Source organism: Oryx dammah, unplaced genomic scaffold, assembly GCF_014754425.2.
Source record: "Oryx dammah isolate SB20612 unplaced genomic scaffold, SCBI_Odam_1.1 HiC_scaffold_26, whole genome shotgun sequence".
NCBI classification, from domain to species: Eukaryota; Metazoa; Chordata; class Mammalia; order Artiodactyla; family Bovidae; genus Oryx; species Oryx dammah.
In genome coordinates, this window is record NW_024070210.1 from 51,434,833 (window position 1) to 51,447,768 (window position 12,936).

Here is a 12,936-nt window from a genome sequence, read left to right on the forward strand (position 1 = left end):
TTTGTGTTTCATAATTCATTTTTATAAAACTGCCTACATTGAACATTATGGGATTCAAAAACAGTGATCTCACTCAGGTTGACATTTGCCTAATTTTGTTTGTATTCATTCAATTATGGCTACTTGCCTTTTTTTTGTATTAGTAAATGTTACACTGAGTAATTGTCAATATCAACATGCTTCAGCATAGTAGGTGTTAGAGATCAAGGGTGGATTATGGTTAAGAAAATTGGATATAAAATAATACAATTAATAAGAATACTAGCAGCAGTTGTGGAAGGGTTGTGGGAGGGGTGGCAAGACAGAATGAGAAAGAGAGAGACTTTGCCATATTACTGGGGAGAAGAGCTAGTAGCCCATATTCTGCTGGCCTAGATGTAGGACTTTACCACTGGAAAACCTGTGGTCCAGGCCGAGGGATAAAATGGGGAGAATTCTATACAACGGAGTCCTCTTGATGCTCCCCAAAACACAAATACATATAGATTTCTCTATTTTTTTATTATATCAGATTTAGATGCACAACTAAATTGTTGATTTGTTTAACATTTGCTACTGATTTTTAAAAAATATAAACTATCATTACTTTAAAATTTATGCAAGTATTTGTGGCGTATACCTGAACTATGTAGGAACTTATTAAGCTACTACAGTTAGTTGCAGGAAGATGTGATTAGTGTTGAACCAAATATGGAAGGAAATTTTTGGTATTTTACCTTTTTGTGCTTTGTTTTGGTGTCTTCCATATCCTGCTACATTTTATGTCAAAGTGAAAATTTCAGTGATAACTATCCAAATTCTTTAAAACTAAGATTCTTTTGTCAGCAAATCCTGATGTTCATTTTTGTTAATATGAAAGTGATAAAGTGATACTTGAAGCATTTTTCTTATCTGGTGATTTTTAGCTGCTAGCATGTTTCATCATTTGAATCATAACAATTTGACAGGTAACTAGCTCTGTTTTTAAAATGCTATTAACATTTGTAACATTAAAATGTTGACTCTGTGGACATTTCATTATTAGTTTTTCATAAATGAGAATAACTTAGTTTTGTAGAAAATGCATCTTGATTTTTAAAAACCTTTTATTTTATATTGGAGTATGGTTGATTTACAATGTTTTGTTAGTTTCAGGTGTACAGCAAAGTGATTCAGTTATGTGTATTACATATATCTATTCTTTTTCAAGTTCTTTTCCCATTTAGGTTATTACTGCATCCTGATTTCTAATTTAACTTCCAAAACTTCCGGAAACACAGTAAATTTTCTTGCTTATTCAAGACTTAACATGTCACAATATTGGATGTATTAAGGTTGAAATATTTTCTCTTATAGATTTCACTCATTTCCTTGAAGAAAGAGTTACAAAAATAAATGTTATCAATTCTGTGATTGTGCCTTCTGGACACAATCTCATCTCTCTCCTCTGTATACTGTACAGATTCACAGGCTACACAGTTGATCTTTTGAAATTTTGAAAAGAATATAGTCTTTGGTGTCAGAAAGACTTGGGCTTTGAATTGTGCAACTGTAAAAAGCTTAAGCTTTCTGAGCTCCATCATTCTTACCTATAACAGAAATAGTTTGTTATTAGAATTGAATGAGATGAGTATAAAGAGCTTTGCATATACGATATATTAAGAAGTAAGTTCTCCCAATGCTTGCTCCGCTTCACCCCACCACCCAAATTCGCTTGCCCTTTGATAACAAATAATAGCAAAGGCAGGTGCTGGACCGTAGATCAGTGTTTACTGCAATCTTTCTCTTACTGGGTTCAACCAACTGATTACTAGGTAAGAATGAACAATCCTTTTCAGCCCTTCTCTGATAGGTTGGCCTTTTTTCTTCTACCAGAGGAATGGAAGATTCAGAGCACGTGTGCTTTCTTCCTTTGCCTTGAAAGCACATGAGGCACATAGTTGCCCATCAAAACCATCTAATGCTGTGTTTTAGGTTATTGCCAGTGGATCAGAATTGGCACAGAATATGAAACCATTCATCCTTTCTGAGCTAAAAGAAAATAAATATTATGGAGAAATTAACAGAATTCCTCAATCTCTCCTAATTTTTCCCATCAAATTGTGTTATATAGAGATCTGGTGCCCATTAACAGTTAACTAAGCACACTACTGAGCCACGTATGTTGTATTAGCTGCTTCTAAGCTTTATTCTTAGGCTAAGAGCTATGACTGTAGAAGGTGTAGGTTTCCAGGGGAAGCTTTTGATTAGTCCAGACAAACCGCATGTCTCTTGTAATCCTTTATCATCACTACAGAGAATGGTTCACTTCAGTTCAGTCGCTCAGTCATGTCTGACTCTTTGCAACCTCATGGACTGCAGCATGCCAGGCTTCCCTGTCCATCAACAACTCCCAGAGCTTGCTCAAACTCATGTCCATCAAGTCGGTGATACCATCTAACCATCTCATCCTCTCGTCCCCTTCTCCTCCTGCCTTCAGTCTTTCCAAACATCAGGGTCTTTTCCAGTGAGTCAGTCCTTCACATCACATGGCCAAAGTATTGGAGTTTCAGCTTCAAACATCAGTCTTTCCAATGAATATTCAAGACTGATTTCCTTTAGGATTACTGGCCTGAAATCCCCCTTGCAGTCCAAGGGACTCTCAAGAGTCTTCTCCAACACCACAGTTCAAAAGCATCAATTCTTCAGCATTCAGTTTTCTTTATAGTCCAACTCTGACATCCATACATGACCACTGGAAAAACCATAGCTTTGAATAGACAGACCTTTGTCAGCAAAGTAATATCTCTGCTTTTTAGTATGCTGTCTAGGTTTGTCATAGCTTTTCTTCCAAGGAGTAAGCGTCTTTTAATTTCATGGCTGCAGTCACTATCTACAGTGATTTTGGAGACCAAGAAAATGAAGTCTCTTACTGTTTCCATTGTTTCCCCATCTATTTGCTATGAAGTGATAGGACCAGATGCCATGATCTTTGTTTTTTGAATACTGAGTTTTAAGCCAGCTTTTTCACTCTCCTCTTTCACTTTCATCAAGAGGCTGTTTAGTTCCTCTTTAGATCTGAGTATCTGAGGTTACTGATATTTCTCTTGGCAATCTTGATTCCAGTTTTGCTTCATCCAGCCTGGCATTTCGCCTGATGTACTCTGCATTGTTACATAAGCAGGGTGACAATATACAACCTTGATGTACTCCTTTCCAAATCTGGAACCAGTCTGTTGTTCCATGTCCGGTTCTAACTGTTTCTTCTTGACCTGCATACAGATTTCTCAGGAGGCAGGTAAGGTGGTCTGGTATTCCCATCTCTTGAAGACTTTCCACAGCTTGTTGTGATCTACACAGTCAAAGTCTCTGGCATAATCATCAGTAAAGCAGAATGGTTAGATTCACTGATTTTCATTGTGTGCTACTCCAAGTCAGTTTTACCTTAGGTAGCAATATTCAGTATGTGTGCAGGGTGGGTGGGGAGACTTTTAAAATGAAATTCTTTAGATTTTTACTGATCTATTGTGTTATTTAGAAAGAAAGTTTTTGGCTTCTGCCAAGGCCTATGTGGCTGGTAGAACAGGTCAAGACACTCAGATTTCCAAGCTGGCCCATAATATGGGATGCTCCAAACCTTTTAGATTCCCAGGAGCCTCTTTAAGAAGAGTTTTGACAAGAGAATTGGAAGAGATGTGGTAGTCTCCCAGCTTGCCCTTAATAAAGGATGGATGTGTTTATTGAACTATCTAGACTACCATTCTATTAGTGTTTGCTTAGAGAATAAGTTATAATGTTCCTAAGGTCCTCCTTTACTGTTAGCTACACATGCCCCAAATCCCAAAGCTTTGTATTACCTTCTATTGCTTGGTAACCATAAAACTTAGTGGCTCAACCTTAAACATTTTAGTTTCTGTGGATCAGGAATTTGGAAACAGCTTAGCTTGATGCTTCTGGCTCAGGGTGGCTCGTGAAGGTACAGTCAAGGTGCTAGCTGGGGCTGCAGTCATCTGAAGTCATTGCTGGGTCTGGATGATCTCTGGAAGATGGTTCACTCACATGGCTGATGATAGGAGACTTGGTTCAGTATCGGTTGTTGGCCAAGAGACCCACCCCACTTCCTTGTTATAAGAGCCACTTCATAGGGCTGCTCAAATGTCTTCACAGCAGGGTAGCTGGCTTCCCCAGAGCAAATGACCACAGAGAAAGAGCAAGGAGGAAGCCATAAAGAGATTTTTCATCTAGTCTGATGTAATATTCTCATTTCTGCAATATTATATTCATTAGAAGCAAGTTACAAATTATAGCCTCTACTCAGGAGGAGTTGACTGGGTTCCAAAATTTGAAGGAAGGTATAGCAAGAATTTCTGTACATATTTTTAAAATACTACAGTTAGTAACTGTCTTATCCCCTATATCAAGACCCAGTCTCCAGACCTTGGACTTCTGTGGCCAGAAATTCTATGAGACCAGTTCAGTGCTTCCTAGGCTCTCAGTTACATCTGATCCATGGTTCAGCACTAAGTAAACTGTGCCCTCAGAAAGCCAAATGCAAGAACATGGCTCAGGCACTAAAGTTTCCTGTGTGAAAAAATTTCCAAGAATAATGTTTTTGAGGTTCAGCCTTTACAAATAATTGTAAATCCTACCTATTGTGCTGTGTTTTCCTAAGCTGTGACACCATAGTAAGCAATAAGATATAAGACTATTCCAGCAAACAGAAAAGCTTATTTGATACAAGGATTGCGAATACTGCCAGGTAAATATATCTGTTACCTGTTATGTAACAAACCACACCAAATCTTAGTGACTTAGACACAGAATGTATAATTGCTCATCGTTTTAAAATGTGGGCAGAGCTGGGTGAGGATAGCTCGTATCTCAGTGTAGTGTGACTTCTGTGTTCTTCATGTGACTGCATTCATTTGGGAGCTCTACTGGGATGCAGTGTCCAGTGTGGCCTCCCTTCAATGTCTGATGCTTTAGTGGGGTTGGCTGGAACAGCTGAAGACTCACTGGGCACTTCTCTCTCTTGATGTGATCTCTCTAGTGAGGGATAGCTAGAGCTCTCTCTGCACATGGTGGGTCAGAACTCTAAGAAGAAACCTCCAGGCTTCCTAAGACCTTGGTCTGGAACTGCACAGTATCATTTCTGCCATTATCTGTGAGTCAAAGCAAGGCTAGTCCAGATTCAAGGGGAGGGGAAATAGACTGTCTATTAATAGCAGCAGCAGCAAAAAAAAGAATTATGACCATCTTTAATTTATCACAGTGAGATAAAACGTGCTATTGCTTTGTTAGAATTCCTAGTACAAACTTCCTGAAGACATTTATTTTTTCCCCCCAAGTCGAAGTTTAGCATATGTGGTGGTGGTTTAGTTGCTAAGCTGTGTCCGACTCATGTGACCCCAGGGACTGTAGCCTGCCAGGCTCCTCTGTCCATGGGATTCTCCAGGCAAGAATACTAAAGTGGGTTGCCATTTCCTTCTCCAGGGGATCTTCCATCCCCAGGAATTGAACCCAAGTTTCCTGCATTGCAGGCAGATCTTTACCAGCCGAGCTACGAGGGAAGCCTGACATATGGAGAAGCCATATATGCAAACGGTCTATTCTCTGAAGTGTAATCATGAGAGGAATCAGTGGTGGAGGAACTTTGACTTCCTTATGCTGATATTTGAGAAAAAGAAATTGCAGATAGCTAGGTGCTTCTTTTCCTTTGACTGCCCTATCTTTGTGTAATTTAGAAATTCTTTCTGCAGTGTTCTTGATAGATGGTTATTGTGATAGTTAATTTACTGTGTCAGTTTGACTGCACCATTGAGTGCCCAGACATTTGGTAAAACATTGTTCTGGGTCTGTCTTTGAGGGTGTTTCTAGATGAGATCAACATTTGAATCTGTAGACTATGTAAAGCAGTTTGCCCTCCCTAATATAGATGGACCTCATCCAATCGGTTGAAGGTCTTAACAGAACGAAAAGACTCTCCTCTTCTCCTCCCGCACCCCATGAGTAAGGGAGAATTCTCCTCTTCACTACTTTCAAGTTGGGACATTGATTTTCTCCTATCTCTACACTCAAACTGAGACCTAGGCTCTTCCTGGATTTCTAGGCTATCAGCCTTCGGGCTGCAACTACTCCATTGGCTCTCCTGAGTTTCCAGCTTGCAGACAAGATTGCAGGACTTCTTAGCTTTCCAAATCGTGTGGGCCAATTCCCTATCTTTCTGAAGAACCCCAACTAATCCAATTATGCCTGTAGTTATATTCTTCCAGGGCTGATGAGGTCACTATTTATTGTAGAAGCACATTTTTTTTTGTAAAGTGTTGAAATCATTAATTATTTTAAAAAGTCATTAATTCTTTTCCTTTGTTAGGTGTTCCTACAATGTAGGATCTTATCCTATATTTTGGAGCAGTGTAAAAATAAGTGATTTCTTGCTATATGCTGGCTCTTCAGATACTATAGGACAGCCATCTTGATTGATTTGGGTCTTTTCCAAGTGGAATATCCTTAGAACCCTTTTGTTTAAACTGGATCATAAACCTCTTATCTATTGTCACCATTTTAGGGGGTATTTCTAGCGGTAAAGAATCCACCTGCCAATGCAGGAGATATAAGAGACACAGGTTTGATCCCTGGGTTGGGAGGATCCCCTGAAGCAGGAAATGGCAACCCACTCCAGTATTCTTGCCTGGAGAATCTGATGGACAGCAGAGCCTGGTGGGCTACAGTCCACACACACACACACACACACACACAATGATACCTGAAAGTGATCATCATTCCAGATGTGACCTGAGCATGAAAGAAGTACAGAATTAACCTGAACTTACTCATGCTAATGAGTTAGGTCTTGGAATGGTGGTATTTTCTAAGGGTACACAGGTTCCTAAACAACAGGTGTGAAAATGGAAAGAATGAGTTGAAAAAGGAATACAAACTGAAGTGAAATGAGACATAGTCTTCACTCTCTCTGCCTTCTGGGTGAGAGTGGGATTGGCTCTCATGTCCCAATTGGCCTGGATACCCAACAGGCGCAGTTTAGCCCAGCATGGGGTTGGTTAGTGAAAAGAAAGCTTGATATGCCAGCTGGGACATTCTCTGCATTCTGTAGCCCCTCAAGATTGCACCAAAGCTGATTAGGATATGAGACAAAAATTAGAGAGTGTCTTACAATGTTTATCTGGAATAACAGAAAAGAGAAAATGCATGAATAATTGAACAGTATAATATTAAAACGAGTCAGTGGTTTATTATCCTCAAGGGACCTCATTTTTATACTCACCTTCTAAAGATGAGTAAATTATAGTGTTATCCTTTCATGGACTTTATACTTTAAGCACCATGAAGGCAGGAACTCAGGCTTCTTTGTTTCAATCTTTTGACAGCATCACACAGCATGTGGGATCTTCGTTCCCCAACCAGGGATTGAACTGCAACCCCTGCGTTGGCAGCACAGAATCTTAACTACTGAACCACCAGGGAAGTCCCAGCGGCGCAGTTTTTAATGACCACCCTTTTTTCCTTCTAATTAGCATGCTCAGTGCCTTGCTTATACAAGGCATTTAGTAGATTAAAAGAACAAAACAAACAACAAAAAAGGCTTGGATAATCCACAAGCTTGAGGTCCAGATTTTAAAGAATCCTTTTGAGTGGAGGCTCATAATAGGTGTTTATTTCTACCTCTCTGGGTCTCCCTGCTACTGAACAGACAACAGACTGGGACATAACCATACACCCTGCCAAGCCAGCAACAGATTCAGTTCAGCTCAGTTCAATCTCTCAGTTGTGTCTGACTCTCCAACCCCATGGATTGCAGCATGCCAGGCCTTCCTGTCCATCACTAACTCCCGGAGCTTGCTCAGACTCATGTGCATAGAAATGTCTCTCATACCTGTTTTTTTTTTTTTTTCCTCTGCATTCATACAAATCAGACTTTTAGTTACATGTCAGCTAAGAAAACTTTTTCCATAGTCCATTCTTCATGCTGCCCCAAGGGGCAGCTTTCTAAAACAAAGTTCTAAGCAAATCATCATCCTTCAAAACTTTCCATGGTTTCTCATTTTCTGGATCTTTAACATTTAGCAGTTTTATCTTTCAGTTCAGTTCAGTCGCTCAGTCGTGTCCGACTCTCCGAGACCCAAAGGGCTGCAGCACGCCAGGCCTCCCTGCCCATCACCAACTCCCGGAGTTTACCCAAATTCATGTCCATGGAGTTTGTGATGCCATCCAACCAACTATTCCTCTATAGTCCCCTTCTGCCCTCAGTCTTTCCCAGCATCAGGGTCTTTTCAAATGAGTCAGCTCTTCACTTCAGGTCGCCAAAGTATTGGAGTTTCATCTTCAACATCAGTCCTTCCAATGAACACCTAGGACTGATCTCCTTTAGGATGGACTGGTTGGATCTCCTTGCAGTCCAAGGGACTCTCAAGAGTCTTCTCCAACACCACAGTTCAAATGCATCAGTTCTTCAGTGCTCAGCTTTCTTTACAGTCCACCTCTCACATCCATACATGACCACTGGAAAAACCATAGCCTTGACTAGATGGACCTTTGTTGCCAAAGTAATGTCTCTGCTTTTTAATATGCTGTCTAGGTTGGTCATAACTTTTCTTCCAAGGAGTAAGTGTCTTTTAATTTCATGGCTGCAGTCACCATCTGCAGTGATTTTGGAGCCCCCCAAAATAGTCACCAACTGTTTCCACTGTTTCCCCATCTATTTCCCATGAAGTGATGGGACCACATACCATGATCTTCTTTTCTGAATGTTGAGCTTTAAGCCAACTTTTTTACTCTCCTCTTTCACTTTCATCAAGAGGCTTTTTAGTTCTTCACTTTCTACCATAAGGGTAGTGTCATCTGCATATCTGAGGTTATTGATATTTCTCCCAGCAGTCTTGATTCCAGCTTGTGCTTCTTCCAGCCCAGCGTTTCTCATGATGTACTCTGCATATAAGTTAAATAAGCAGGGTGACAATATACAGCCCTGACATACTCCTTTTCCTATTTGGAACCATTATGTTGTTCCATATGTGGTTCTAACTGTTATTTCCTAACCTGCATACAGGTTTTTCAAGAGGCAGGTCAGGTGGTCTGGTATTCCTATTTCATGAAGAATTTTCCACAGTTTCTTGTGATCCACACAGTCAAAGGCTTTGGCATAATCAATAGAGCAGAAATAGATGTTTTTCTGGAACTCTCTTGCTTTTTCGATGATCCAGTAGATGTTGGCTATTTGATCTCTGGTTCCTCTGCGTTTTCTAAAACCAGCTTGAACACCTGAAGTTCACGGTTCACGTACTGCTGAAGCCTGGCTTGGAGAATTTTGAGCATTACTTTACTAGCATGTGAGATGAATGCAATTGTGCAGTAGTTTGAGCATTCTTTGGCATTGCCTTTCTTTGGGATTGGAATGAAAACTGACCTTTTCTAGTCCTGTGGCCACTGCCGAGTTCCAAATTTGCTGGCATATTGAATGCAGCACTTTCACAGCATCATCTTTTAGGATTTGAAATAGCTCAACTGGAATTTTATCACCTCCACTAGTTTTGTAGTGATGCTTCCTAAGGCCACTTGACCTCACATTCCAGGATGTTTGGCTCTAGGTGAGTGATCACACCATCGTGATTATCTGGGTCATGAAGATCTTTTTTGTGCAGTTCTTCTGTGTATTCTTGCCACCTCTTAATAATTTCTGCTTCTGTTAGGTCCATACAACTTCTGTCCTTTATTGAACGCATCTTTGCGTGAAATGTTCCCTTGGTATCTCTGATTTTCTTGAAGAGATCTTTAGTCTTTCCCATTCTATTATTTTCCTCAATTTCTTTGTATTGATTGCTGAGGAAGGTTTTCTTATCTCTCCTTGCTATTCTTTGGAACTCTGCATTCAAATGGGTATATCTTTCCTTTTCCCCTTTGCTTTTCGCTTCTCTTCTTTTCACAGCTATATGTAAGGCCTCCCCAGACAGCCATTTTGCTTTTTTGCATTTCTTTTTCTTGGGGATGGTCTTGATCCCTGTCTCCTGTACAATGTCATAAACCTCCATCCATAGTTCATCAGGCACTCTAGTCTTTTAAATTTATTTCTCACTTCCACTGTATAATCATAAGGGATTTGTTTTAGGTCATACCTGAATGGTCTAGTGGATTTCCCCACTTTCTTCAATTTAAGTCTGAATTTGGCAATAAGGAGTTCATGATCTGAGCGAGAGTCAGGTCCTGATCTTGATTTGCTACCCAGATAATCAGATAATCAGCCTGATTTTGGTGCTGGCCATCTGGTGATGTCCATGTGTAGAGTCTTCTCTTGTGTTGTTGGAAGAGGGTGTTTGCTATGACCAGTGCGTTCTCTTGGCAAACCTCTATTAGCCTTTGCCCTGCTTCATTCTGTACTCCAAGGCCAAATTTGCCTGTTACTCCAGGTGTTTCTTGACTTCCTACTTTTGCATTCCAGTCCCCTATGAAAAGGACATCTGTTTTGGGTGTTAGTTCTAAAAGGTCTTGTAGGTCTTCATAGAACTGTTCAAATTCAGCTTCTTCAGCGTTAGTGGTCAGGGCAGAGACTTGGATTACTGTTATTTACTTGGATTACCGTTAATTACTTGGATTACCGATACTGAATGGTTTGCCTTGGAAATGAACAGAGATCATTCTGTCATTTTTGAGATTGCATCCAAGTACTGCATTTGGACTCTTTTGTTGACTGTGATGGCTACTCCATTTCTTTTAAGGGATTCCTGCCCACAGTAGTAGATATAATGGTCATGTTAGTTCAATCCACCCATTCCAGTCCATTTTAGTTCGCTGATTCCTAGAATGTCAACATTCACTCTATCCCAGACTGAGGAATCTTAGTGTTTGAAGAGTTCCCGTTTGGCAGTTCAGGACCTAAACATTTGTGTAGGAATCTCAGAATCTGTCTCAGACTTACTTTTATACAGTTGGAAGATACTAGGCAACACCTACCTTGAAGCATAATATCTCCTGCCAAACCAAGCCACTCACCGTGTCTTCAATCATGCCAGTCCAATATTGGTGGTCTGTGCTTTTGCTTAGGGTGCATTCTACGCCTGGAATATTTTTCCACACTCCATATTTACCTGATATGCCTATATTTGAAGCAGTACTTGACCAATAAATGAAATAAAGTGAATTGATCATGTAGAATTTTACCGTACTGCAAAAGACTGGCCTTCAGGAAATTTATCCTTGGTTAATTTTCTATTCAGTTCTCTTTGATGACTCTTTCAGCTTTTGCCACTCTTTCTGCCAAATGTAAATAGGGAAAGTGAAAGTCACTCAGTCATGTCCGACTCTTTGCCACCCCAAGGACTATACAGTCCATGGAATTCTCCAGGCCAGAATACTGGAGTGGGTAGCTGTTCCCTTCTCCAGGGGATCTTCCCAACCCATGGATTGAACCCAGGTCTCCCACATTGCAGGTGGTTTCTTTACTAGCTGAGCCATCAGGGAAGCCAATGAGAGGACAATGGTAAATACAGAGGAAACACTTTGAAATCAGACTTGAGTACACACTCTAGCTCTGAAACCCATAAGGACTGTGATTGCAGCCAAGACATACAACTGTTCTGAGTCTTAGTTTCTTTATCTGTTAGATTGGAACACATGACAGATGTTAGCTAGAGTCATTGTGATCCTTTTGGAATATATACAAATATTAAATGATTATATTTTACATCTGAAGCTACTATATATCAATTATACATCAATTTTTAAAATGCCCCCCAAATTAGGATAATACTAAAAACTGGGATCTAAGGACTAAGAGGATTCTATGAGGAAGTTTATTTAAATTAGTATATAGGAAGAGTGGTCAATGTTATCTAAGATAGACAGGAAGAGGAAATAAAAATATAGGACTACAATGCATTAAACAAGAGACTGAATCAAAAAGTTTATTTGTAAGGTTTTAGGTTAGCTGCAATGAGGGATAAGCCACAAGAAATAGTACCTCTACTTTATCTGAAAATACAGTATGTCTAATATAAATTATTCAATTTTAACAGTGTCAAATCAGTTTATAAAAGCGCTTTACCATTCATAACATTTCTGTTTACAAAGCCCTAAGAGTTGATAAGGATTGTTTTATAGTTGTAGCTTTTGATATTACCACAAAAATATAACAATAAATAAAAAGTATAATTTTACTCACAACCCCAATGCCCTAAACATCTATTTTCCCTTCCCAATACTTTTTCACTGGATATCTAATTTTTAGTTTTAGGACGATGGATACATTAACATCTTCTCATGCCACTTAGTAGCTGCAATTATTTCTGTTTTACCTCAGATATGCAGATGACACCACCCTGATGGCAGAAAGCGAAAAAGAACTAAAGAACCTCTTGATGTAAGTGAAAGAGGAGAGTGAAAAAGTTGGCTTAAAACTCAACACTGAGAAAACTGAGATCATGGCATCTGTTCCCATCACTTCATGGCAAGTAGATGGGGAAACAATGGAAACCGTGAGAGGCTTTATTTTGGGGGGCTCCAAAATCATTGCAGATGGTGACTGAAGCCATGAAATTAAAAGATACTTGCTCCTTGGAAGAAAAGTTATGACCAACCTAGACAGCATATTAAAAAACAGATGTTACTTTGTCAACAAAGGTCCGTCTAGTCAAAGCTACGTTTTTCCAGCAGTCATGTATGGATGTGAGAATTGGACTGTGAAGAAAGCTGAGCGCTGAAGAATTGATGCTTTTGAACTGTGGTATTGGAGAAGACTCTTGAGAGTCCTTCGGACAGCAAGGAGATCTGACCAGTCCACCCTAAAAGAAATCAATCCTGAATATTCATTGGAAGGACTGATGTTGAAACTGAAACTCCAATACTGTGGCCACCTGATGCGAAGAACTGACTCATTTTAAAAGATCCTAATGCTGGGAAAGACTGAAGGCAGGAGGAGAAACAGATGACAGAGGATGAGATGGTTGGATGGCATCACCGGCTTGATGG